The following is a 12495-nucleotide window of genomic DNA, read 5'->3' as shown; positions in this document are numbered from 1 at the left end:
TCCTCACGATCTCAAAATTTTGGGTGACAGGGAATACTGATTGGTGGCACTTCTAGACCCACGCTACAAGGAGAATTTTATTTCTCTTATTCCAGAGGCAGACAGGTGTACTACAATGTTGGATGACCAAAGGGCCCTTCTTGCTGCCTTACTAAAAAAAGTTCCCATCTGAAAACGCTGGCAGAAGAGGTTACAGTTTGTTGGCCAAGCAAGGAGTACAGGTGAGAGAGACATAACTCCAATCCAGCAGAGGCGGTGGAACACTGACAAAGTTCAGGGAGAGTTTTCTCAGACCCTCCTATTACCCTGACCTTGTGAGGGACAGAAAATGCTGAGGGAGTACCTTGCTGACCATACCAACGTCCTCTGTCATTCCTCTGTGCCCTTTAATTATTGTTCTGCAAAGCTGAACACAGAGCATGAACTGTCTCTCTCTACTGCGAACGTGCACTGTACTCACGGTCATGGAGCGCACGGTCCCTCGCTCTCTGGCGGTCACTGTGAAGATGGCTCCTTGCTTTCTGGCAGTAACGCTTTTATTGGAAGGAGCACATGCCTTCGTAATACAGAGACAGAGTATAACACCCCCCAAGCATTCACACTCTGCTACTCAGACTTTCTATCTCCTTACTGACTGCCTCTAGGCAGAAGATGATGATGGTGGTAGTAGTAGTTGGAGCATTTAACACAGTTATGAAGCAGCCATAACAACTTGAAAAAGAAGTATTTTTAACGAGATACCACACTGTTCGATATGGGGCCTGTATTTGTTAATTTTTTTAAATAAAATAGTGTACCGAACTAGGGTAACAGACAGCATATAAAGCTGAATGTAGGCCTGCATTTCCACATTTAGTAGGCCACAAGTACATCTGAAGTCTGACAGTGATAACACACTGGCAAATATGTGGCCTTTTTATATTTTTTTATGCTAAATAGTGCAGTATATAATTAGAGTAACAGAGAGCAAAAAAAGTGGTCCTCTAGCCTACAATGCCCAAACATGGAGCACGCAGATAGATATATTAGGGCTGTCATGGAAATACCACACTGGCAAATATGCGTCCTTTTTATGCTAAATAGTGCTGTATATAATTAAAGTAACAGACAGCAAAAAAAGTGGTCCTCTGGCCTACAATACCCAAACATGGAGCACGCAGATATATTAGGGCTGTCATGGAAACACCACGCTGGCAAATATGTGTCCTTTTTATGCTAAATAGTGCTGTATATAATTAGAGTAAGGCCGGCGTCACACTTGCGAGTTTTACGGACGTAAGAGCGCAGAAACTACGTCCGTAAAACTTGCAAAAAATACGGCACAATTATTCTCTATGCCCCTGCTCCTATCTGCCGTATTAAACTGATCCATATTATACGGCTTTCTACGGCCATTGAAAATCGCAGCATGCTGCGTTTGTCACCGTATTGCACAAAAAAAACGCCAATGAAAGTCAATGGAAGCCCCAAAATTACGGATTACACACGGACCAGCAGTGTGACTTGCGAGGAATACGCAGCGGTGTTAGAGAGAAAAGCCGGTAATTCAATTACCGGCTTTTGCTTTCTTCTTCCTAAACCCGACATGATATGAGACCTGGTTTACATACAGTAAACCATCTCATATCACCATTTTTTTTGCATATTCCACACTACTAATGTCAGTAGTGTGTATATGCAAAATTTGGCCGTTCTAGCTAGTAAAATAAGGGGTTAAATGGCGGAAAAAATTGGCGTGGGCTCCCGTGCAATTTTCTCCGCCAGAGTAGTAAAGCCAGTGACTGAGGGCAGATATTAATAGCCTGGAGAGGGTCCACGGTTATTGGCCCCCCCCTGGCTAAAAACATCTGCCCCCAGCCACCCCAGAAAAGGCACATCTGGAAGATGCGCCTATTCTGGCACTTGGCCACTCTCTTTCCATTCCCGTGTAGTGGTGGGATATGGGGTAATGAAGGGTTAATGCCACCTTGCTATTGTAAGGTGACATTAAGCCAAATTAATAATGGAGAGGCGTCAATTATGACACCTATCCATTATTAATCCAATACTAGTAAAGGGTTAAAAAAAACACACACACATTATTAAAAATTAATTTATTGAAAAAATCACAAAGGCTGTTGTATTAATCTATTCTACTCTCAATCCACTCACTGAAGACCCTCGATCTGTAAATTAAAAAAAAAATAATAAACCAACAATATACTTACCTTCCGAGGATCTGTAAGGTCCAACGATGTAGATCCATCTGAAGGGGTTAAAATATTTTGCAGACACGAGCTCCGCTAATGCAGGCTGCTCATGTCTGCAATACCCCGGCGAATGAAGCTAAATATAGGTCAATGACCTATATTTACCTGCATTTGCGGTGAGGCGCCCTCTGCTGGCTGTTCCTAGATCGTGGGAACTTTCCTAGAAAGCTCCCTTGCTCGAGATCATATGAGGGCGCCCTCTGCTGGTTGTCCTCTTATGATCTCGAGCAAGGGAGCTTTCTAGGAAAGTTCCCACGATCTAGGGACAGCCAGCAGAGGGCGCCTCACCGCAAATGAAGCTAAATATAGGTCATTGACCTATATTTAGCTTCATTCGCTGGGGTACTGCAGAAATGAGCATCCTGCATTAGCAAAGCTCGTGTCTGCAAAATATTTTAACCCCTTCAGATGGATCTACATCGTTGGACCTTACAGATCCTCGGAAGGTAAGTATATTGTTGGTTTATTATTTTTTTTTAATTTACAGATCGAGGGTCTTCAGTGAGTGGATTGAGAGTAGAATAAATTAATACAACAGCCTTTGTGATTTTTTTCAATAAATTAATTTTTAATAATGTGTGTGTGGGTTTTTTTTTAACCCTTTACTAGTATTGGATTAATAATGGATAGGTGTCATAATTGACGCCTCTCCATTATTAATTTGGCTTAATGTTACCTTACAATAGCAAGGTGGCATTAACCCTTCATTACCCCATATCCCACCGCTACACGGGAATGGGAAGAGAGTGGCCAAGTGCCAGAATAGGCGCATCTTCCAGATGTGCCTTTTCTGGGGTGGCTGGGGGCAGATGTTTTTAGCCGGGGGGGCCAATAACCGTGGACCCTCTCCAGGCTACTAATATCTGCCCTCAGTCACTGGCTTTACTACTCTGGCGGAGAAAATTGTGCGGGAGCCCACGCCAATTTTTTCCGCCATTTAACCCCTTAATTTACTAGCTAGAATGGCCAAATTTTGCATATACACACTACTAACATTAGTAGTGTGGAATATGCAAACAAAATGGTGATATGAGATGGTTTACTGTATGTAAACCAGGTCTCATATCATGTCGGGTTTAGGAAGGAGAAAGCAAAAGCCGGCAATTGAATTACCGGCTTTCTGCTATCTCGCGCTGTATTAAGTAATAATATATATACATATATGTGTCTCCCTGACATATATATATATATATAGAGAGAGAGAGAGAGAGAGAGAGAGAGAGACAGTATGTATGTTTTTTTTTTTTTTAACACATGGATCCCTTGTATAGCCGTATGTTGGTTTTGCAAGCCTGCGATAAAAACACGCAGTACGGCTGCCATACGGATTACATACGGAGGATGCCATGCGCAAAAAACGGTGACACATCCTGCCTATGGAGGAGCTACGGACCACTATTTTCGGGACTTTTCAGCGTATTACGGCCGTAATATACGGACCGTATTTTCATACGCTGTGTGTGAAGCCGGCCTAAAAGACAGCAAAAAAGTTGTCTTCCGGGCCTACAATGACCAAACTTGGAGCGTGCAGATATATGAGGGCTGTCATGGAAATACCACACTGTCAAATATGTGGCCTTTTTATATTTTTTATGCTAAATGGTGGTGTATATAATTAGAGTATCAGACAGCAAAAAAAAGTGATTCACTGGCCTACAATGACCAAACTTTGAGCACGCAGATATATGAGGGCTGTCACGGTAATACCACACTGTCAAATATGTGGCCTCTTTTTTTTTAGAAATGCCAAATAGTGCTGTATATAATTAGAGTAAGGCCGGGGTCACACTAGACCGTAATACGGACGAGTGCAATGCGATAAAAAATCGCATAGCACTCGTCCCAATGTTAATCTATGGGGCAGCTCCCATCATCCGATATTTTCTCGGCCGTATTCAGGATCCGAGTGAAATCGCAGCATGCTGCGATTGTCAGCGTTTCTCGGCCGAGAATCGCCAATGAAAGTCTATGGGGGTGAGAAAAAATAGCACAGCACACGGACCATCAGTGTGACTTGCGAGAAATTCTCAGGCATTGGGCAGGTGACAGGAAAGGCTCAGCCATTATTTGCTCATTTTGCAAGTGTGTGAGAAAATCTCACCATACGGATGCCATATGGATGTCACACGGATGTCACACGGATCATTTGATGCGAGAAAATCGCATCCTCGCACTGCACACGGATCACTGTTTTGGTAACATTTGTGCGATTCTCGTCCGTCAAAAACGGACCGTTTTTTTATACGTTGTGTGTGTCCCCGGCCTAAGACAGCAAAAAAATTGTACCTCCGGCCTACAATGACCAAACCTGGCGCACGCAGATATATGAGACCTTTTTTGGTGAATTTAAAATACCAAAAAAAAAAAAGTGGCACAAGGCTAGCACACACAACTATGCTACGTATGCCTGACAAACTATGATTTTTAAACAGGCTTCAGTCTGACAGAACACACTGTATATTTTTTTGGGGGGGTAAATTTTTTGGGAAAAAAATGCAACTAGGTATATAGTAAAGAAGCTACAGCAGCAGACAGTTATGGAGCTTTGGGAGGGATGCAGTTGGAGCAATGGATGTACATACAGTGCCTGCTGGTCTTGCACTGATGTGGATATGCTGTGCCCTGCCTGCCTAGTGCTGCAATATCGGGACCCACGAATTAGCCCTAAAAAGGACTATTGGTTTCTCAGGAGTTGTGGATTTAAGAGTTGGAGACCTACACTAACTCTAAAAAAAACACGATTCTGACCCTATTCCGGCAGCAGCTCTCCCTACTCTCGCTGAATCAGGAGCAGAATGCGGCGAGCAGGGCTGCGCCAGGTCTCTTATACTCGGGATTAGGCTTGAGCGAAATGGATCGGACAAATTCAAAAGTCGCCGACTTTTGGCAAAGTCGGGTTTCATGAAACCCGACCTGATCCTAGTGTGGGATCGGCCATGCGGTCGGCGATCTTCGCGCCAAAGTCGCGTTTCGTATGATGCGTTTGGCACCATTTTTTCAGCCAATGAAGGAGCGTGGGCAGAGTGATGACATAGGTCTTAGGGGCATGGATGCTTATTGCCATCTTCTCGCTTGTGCGCTGTAGCGATTTGCAATGTGTAACACCAGCTTTTCTGTTCAGGGACGGAGGGGAGAGAGAAAGAGAGAGAAAAAGAGAGAAAAAATTTTTTTTAAAAATAATAGATTTCCCATTGACTTTGCATTGGCTTTCGTGTTTCGGTCGATCCCCGACTTTTCGCCATAATCGGCCGATTTCACTCGACTCGACTTTTGAGATAGTTGGGTTTTGCGAAACCCGACTCGACCCTAAAAAACTAAAAGTCGCTCAACCCTACTCGGAATGATGCTGTGCGACCAAGCCAATTACTGCACGACCACAACAAAGATGGCTGTGGTGTTTCATGGCCAGCAGACAATTCCTGCATCGTGATTGGGTCTCTAAAGTCTGCCAAAAATGGGGGGTGGAGACTGCAGTTACCGACGAATAATCCCGGAAATGCTTGGTGTTCGCCGAGTACACCGATCATATTGATACTCGGGCAAGCTCATCACTAATTGGTACATAAAGATGCTTCACTGTATTCCTATACATTGCATGCTGACAAGTAGAAAAAAAATGCAGCACTCACCACATTCACATTCTGAAGTATAAGGGTATGTGTCCACGTGCAGGAAACACTGCATGTCTGACGCTGCATAGAGCCGCAGCGTCAGACATGCAGCGTCCAGATGTTAGAGCATAGTGGAAGGGATTTAATGAAATCCCGTCTCCACTATGCGTGGTAACACGCACGCGGCGGCCCTGCGACTCCGGACATGCTGCGCGTCTTTTCAGATCGCAGCATGTCCGTATATCTTGCGGCGACGCTGCGTCGCCACAAGATATAGCACAGGGCCCTATGGTGGGGAGCGATGATGCCGGATGTGTGCGGTGAACACATCCGGCATCATCGCGTCCCAGAAAGGGGGCGGGGCTTACCGCAGAGCGGCTAAGCCGCTTCGACGATACCGCCGCCCATCCTGAAAGTGGACACATACCCTTAAAAGTTCTTTAATTCAGGTGATTGGACATACAAGCAATGAACAGGGGATGAGCGGGGGGTGCAAAGGATGACAGTATTATTCTGTATGAAGTATTATATGGGGCCCATTATTCTGTATGGTGCATTATATATGGTTTATTATTCTGTATGGAGCATTATATAGGGTCTATTATTCTGTATGGAGCATTACATATGGTTCATTATTCTGTATGGCGCATTATAAGGGGTCCAATATTTTGTATGGAGCATTATATTGGATCCATTATTCTGTATTGAGCATTATATGGGGTACATTATTCTGTATGAAGCATTATATGGGGTCCATTATTCTGTATGAAGTTGTTAGGACCGGAACCCAGAAGCTCTTGTGCACCAGGCGGCAGCTCTTCCCTCTGAGCTATTCAGCTCACTGGACAGTACCTTGCTAACCCAGAAACAAATACTTGTGTTGTTCCTGATTGTCTCTATCCTAATTTCCTGATTGCCTCCACCCCGAGTTCCTGATTGGCCCAACCTTGTGATCTCCTGATTGAACATCCTACTTAAACCTGACAGTGCACTTCCTTCCTTGCGAGATTATTGAGCTCTTAGCCATTAGTCAAGCTTATTTCCACCTGTTGCTTATCCTCAAGATTATACTGCTGATAAAGTGTTCCGACCTCTTGCTATTCCTGACTATGCAACCTGCTGATCCTTTAACTATACTGCTGATCCTGTGTACTGACTTCTGACTTTTCCTGATGACACTACCTGCCAGTGCTGCCCCTAGTGGTTGCAATACCATTACTCCAACTCAAGTCAGTCCTTAACAGAAGCATTATATAGGGTACATTATTCTGTATAAAGCATTATATGGGGCCCTTTCTGTATGGAGCATTATATAGGATCCATTATTCTATATGGAGCTTTATATGGGCCCATTCATCTAACATCCGTTATTCTTTATGGAGAATTTCATGGTGCCCAATATTCTGTATGGAGTACTAGATGGTGCCAATTGTACTGTATAGAACAATATATGAGGCTCATTATACTGTATGTAGGACTATGTAGTGCCCATAACAATATATGGAGGACTATGTGGTGCACATAATACTGCATGGAGGACTATACTGTCCTGTGAGAATTCACTGGTTTCTGAGCTATTGTAGAATTTACAATATCACTCATATAATGTAAGAAGTAAGTGGAATCTTTGGCCTTGTACTATACCTATATTTTGCTGTCATACATCATGAATCATGGCATGTGTTAAAAAGGCTCACTGAGACTCTTTCGCTGGGGTCTCATGGAATGCTGGAGTCAGTCCTAACTGTTTATATGGTGTTTTTGGGGTGACATGCAGTGTCTTTTGGTTTCCAAATATGGTAAGGAGTTCAATTTTCATCTCATCTTAACAGACCATATGCTCCCAGTATTTGACAGGCTTGTATAAATGTTGTTGAGCAAACTTTAAATGTGCTTGAACATGCTTTTTGTTGAGCAATAGAGTCTTACGCAGTAATCGTGCATGGAGGTTGAATGCTATACTTAGAGTTAGATGAGATGAGTTGTTACTGATGTCTGGAGACAATTTCATGTCAATAGCACTTTTAGATACCTATTACATCTGCTGTATGTATGTATAATGTGGAAATATACTTGTAATGTATTTTCAGGAACATATTTAATATGGGTGCCTAATGCGAATATACATGTGAATGTATGTGTATACAGTGGGGAAAAAAGTATTTTGTCAGCCACCAATTGTGCAAGTTCTCCCACTTAAAAAGATGAGAGAGCCCTGTAATTAACATCATAGGTAGACCACAACTATGAGAGTCAAAATGAGAAAACAAATCCAGAAAATCACCTAGTCTGATTTGGCAAGATTTATTTTGCAAATTATGGTTGAAAATCAGTATTTGGTCAGCAAAAAAACATTCAAGATTTCTGGCGCTCACAGCCTTAAACTTCTTCTTTAAGAGACTCATCTGTCCTCCACTCAATTACCTGTAGCAACGGCACCTGTTTGAACTTGTTATAAAGTATAAAAGACACCTGTCCACAACCTCAAACAGACACACTCCAAACTCCACTATGGTGAAGACCAAAGAGCTGTCAAAGGACACCAGAAACAAAATTGTAGCCCTGCACCAGGCTGGGAAGACTGAATCTGCAATAGGCAAGCTGCTTGGTGTGATGAAATCAACTGTAGGAGCAAAAATAAGAAAATGGAAGACATACAAGACCACTGATAATCTCCCCCGATCTGGAGCTCCATGCAAGATCTCACCCTAAGGGGTCAAAATGATCACAAGAACGGTGAGCAAAAATCCCAGAACCACACGGGGAGAACCTAGTGAATAAACTGCAGAGAGCTGGGACCAATGTAACAAAGGCTACCATCAGTAACACACTACGCTGCCAGGGACTCATATCCTGCAGTGCTAGAGGTGTCCCCCTGCTTCAGCCAGTACATGTCTGGGCCCATCTGGAGTTTGCTAGAGAGAATTTGGATTATCCAGTAGAGTATTGGGAGAATGTCATATGGTCTGATGAAACCAAAGTAGAACTGTTTGGTAGGAACAAAACTCATCGTGTTTGGAGGAGACAGAATGCTGAGTTTCATCCAAAGAACACCATACCTACTGTGAAGCATGGGGTGGCAATGTCATGCTTTTGGGGCTGTTTTTTTGCAAAGGGACCAGGACAACTGATACGTGTACATGAAAGATTGAATGGAGCAATTTTTTGTGAGATTTTGAGTGAAATCCTCCATCCATCAGCAAGGGCATTGAAGATGAGACGTGGATGGGTCTTTCAGCATGATAATAATCCCAAGTACACTGCCAGAGCAATGAAGGAGTGGCTTTGTAAGAAGCATATGAAGGTCCTGGAGTGGTCTAGCCATTCTCCAGATCTCAACCCCAAAGCAAACTTTGGAGGTAGCTGAAAGTCCGTGTTGCCTAGCGGTAGGCCCAAAACATCATTGCTCTAGAGGAGATCTGCATTGAGGAATGGCTCAACATACCACCAACAGTGTGTGCCAGCCTTGTGAAGACTTACAGAAAGCGTTTGACCTTTGTCATTGCCAACAAATGATAAATAACAAAATATTGTGATGAACTTGTGTTAATGACCAAATACTTATTTTCCACCATAATATGTAAAATAAATCAGACAAGGTGATTTTCTGGATTCGTTTTCTCATTTTGATTCTCACAGTTGTGGTCTACCTATGATGTCAATTACAGACCTCTCTCATCTATTAAATTGGGAGAAATTGCACAATTGGTTGCTGACTAAATATTTTTTCCCCAGTGTATGAAGCTGGAGTCTGATAGAGAGGTAGGGTGGTTGAGGGCCCACCTTCTAGTCCTATATGGGGGACATTCACTGTCTGCGTCTGCCGCTGTCTGCAAACACACTTTACAAATGTCCAACACAAGTCTGAATTGAATCCTTTCTAAAGCTCATAATTTGGGGGGGAGCTACGCAAAAACTAATGGGCATTTTCCCTATTTTTGCATAGCACAGAAGAATTATAGGGATCGAAAAATTAAAGCAGTTTATAGCCATAAAATTATTATTTAATCATTTGGTTATATACATGTGTGGCCAAACTGGACTTTAGTCTTTCCTTTATATTTGGATACAGCAGAATTACGTCAGTGTCATTAAACTCTGACTTATGACTTTCCTCAGAAAGAGATATAAAGACATTCAGCAGCATAGTTCAGCCTTGAAAATAATGCAGACATACCGCCATTTAGCACTGCATAAACAAGTCTTCAAAGTTATAAAAGGAAACATTAAGTTCACTTGATGTTACAAATTACATGGATGGTTGGGTGGCTTCAGCACTGAAGACATTCAGATAGATTGTTCCCCTTCTAAAAAAATATGATTTTCAAAACAAGACGTAAAAACCTCTTTACGCTTCATGATCCCCCTGTGTAAATAATACTTTCTACATTTCTCCCACAGGCTGCTCAACGCTGTATTTTCTATTGTCTTTATAGATTAAAGAACACTGAGAAGTTAATGCTACACTTGCATGGTGAGGATTACATTGTACTCTTAGTGATACCTCACCTTTTCTTCTGTTGCTTTAAAGAAAGTCTTGAGTAAATACTTTTTTACAGTACCTTTATGAAAAAAAGAGAAAAAGATAATTACATTTTGCCTTCAGGCTTTGACTGATTGGTGAGACTCCCAGACACTTTAAGCAGGCGCCACAAATTGTGTAAGTTTCTGACCTGCTGGCTCCCTGCCTAGTTCACATGACAAAGCTAGTGGTTTGGCAAGGTGAGGTGGATAGGTGCCTGCAAAGAGATATATAGGAGTGAAAAAAACAGGCTGACACTTTTGTTTCATATCACATATTTGTATTTAATTATCTTTGCTCTTCTTTTCATTGTCTTAGCATGTATGCATATATTAGTGGGGAATCCTTAATCTTGTAAAAGAAAGAGGTGTGAGGTTTTTTAAAGCTGAAGCTTTTCTTCATTCCACAAGTGCTTCAACCAAACGCAGTCATTAAAATGTATCTGTGTACAGTAGAGACCAAAAGTTTGGAAACACCTTCTCATTTTAAAGATGTTTCTGTATTTTCATGACTATGAAAATTGTCAATTCACACTGAAGGCATCAAAACTATGAATTAACACATGTGGAATTATATACTTAACAAAAAAGTGTGAAACAACTGAAAATATATCTTAAATTCCAGGTTCTTCAAAGTAGCCACCTTTTGCTTTGATGACTGCTTTGCACACTCTTGGCATTCTCTTGATGAGGTTCAAGATGTAGTCACCGGAAATGGTCTTCCAACAATCTTAAAGAAGTTCCCAGAGATGCTTAGCACTTGTTGGCCCTTTTGCCTTCACTCTGCGGTCCAGCTCACCCCAAACCATCTCGATAGGGTTCAGGTCTGGTGACTGTGGAGGCCAGGTCATCTGGCGTAGCACCCCATCACTCTCCCTCATGGTCAAATAGCCCTTACACAGCCTGGAGGTGTGTTTGGGGTAATTGTCCTGTTGAAAAATAAATGATTGTCCAACTAAACGCAAACCGGATGGAATAGCATGCCGCTGCAAGATGCTGTGAATGCCATGCTGGTTCAGTATGCCTTCAATTTTGAATAAATCCCCAACAGTGTCACCAGCAAAGCACCCCCACACCATCAAACCTCCTCCTCCATGCTTCACGGTGGGAACCAGGCATGTAGAGTTCATCCGTTCACCTTTTCTGCGTCGCACAAAGACACAGTGGTTGGAACCAAAGATCTCAAATTTGGACTCATCAGACCAAAGCACAGATTTCCACTGGTCTAATGTCCATTCCTTGTGTTCTTTAGACCAAACAAGTCTCTTCTGCTTTTTGCCTGTCCTTAGCAGTGGTTTTCTAGCAGCTATTTTACCATGAAGGCCTGCTGCATAAAGTCTCCTCTTAACAGTTGTTGTGGAGATGTGTCTGCTGCTAGAAATTTGTGTGGCATTGACCTGGTCCCTAATCTGAGCTGCTGTTAACCTGCGATTTCTGAGGCTGGTGACTCAGATAAACTTATCCTCAGAAGCAGAGGTGACTCTTGGTCTTCCTTTCCTGGGGCGGTCCTCATGTGAGCCAGTTTCTTTGTAGCACTTGATGGTTTTTGCAACTGCACTTGGGGACACTTTCAAAGTTTTCCCAATTTTTGGGACTGACTGACCTTCATTTCTTAAAGCAATGATGGCCACTCGTTTTAATTGATTTAGCTGCTTTTGTCTTGCCATAATACAAATTCTAACAGTCTATTCAGTAGGACTATCAGCTGTGTATCCACCAGACTTCTGCTCAACACAACTGATGGTCCCAACCCCATTTATAAGGCAAGAAATCCCACTTATTAAACCTGACAGGGCACACCTGTGAAGTGAAAACCATTTTTGGTGACTACCTCTTGAAGCTCATCAAGAGAATGCCAAGAGTGTGCAAAGCAGTCATCAAAGCAAAAGGTGGCTACTTTGAAAAACCTAGAATATAAGACATATTTTCAGTTGTTTCACACTTTTTGTGAAGTATATAATTCCACATGTGTTAATTCATAGTTTTGATGCCTTCAGTGTAAATGAACAATTTTCATAGTCATGAAAATACAGAAAATCTTTAAATGAGAAGGTGTGTCCTAACTTTTGGTCTGCACTGTTTCTACATCATCATCTATTGCACACAATATAACT

General features: G+C 42.4%; 1 long non-coding RNA gene across 2 annotated transcripts in view; it reads right to left on the bottom strand.

Annotated features, from left to right (window-relative positions):
* LOC138675663 (uncharacterized) overlaps nt 1–10424 on the bottom strand; it is a 171410-nt gene extending 160986 nt beyond the window's left edge. For both annotated transcript variants that reach the window (XR_011320701.1, XR_011320702.1), the window contains exon 1: nt 10370–10424. This is a non-coding gene — a long non-coding RNA (uncharacterized lncRNA). The remainder of the gene's footprint in view (nt 1–10369) is intronic.
* Between the last annotated feature and the right edge of the window lie 2071 nt (nt 10425–12495).

The sequence above is a fragment of the Ranitomeya imitator genome, chromosome 4, assembly GCF_032444005.1.
Source record: "Ranitomeya imitator isolate aRanImi1 chromosome 4, aRanImi1.pri, whole genome shotgun sequence".
Classification (NCBI taxonomy): Eukaryota; Metazoa; Chordata; class Amphibia; order Anura; family Dendrobatidae; genus Ranitomeya; species Ranitomeya imitator.
The sequence above is the reverse complement of the archived record's forward strand: the minus strand, read 5'-3'. Positions and strand labels throughout refer to the sequence as shown.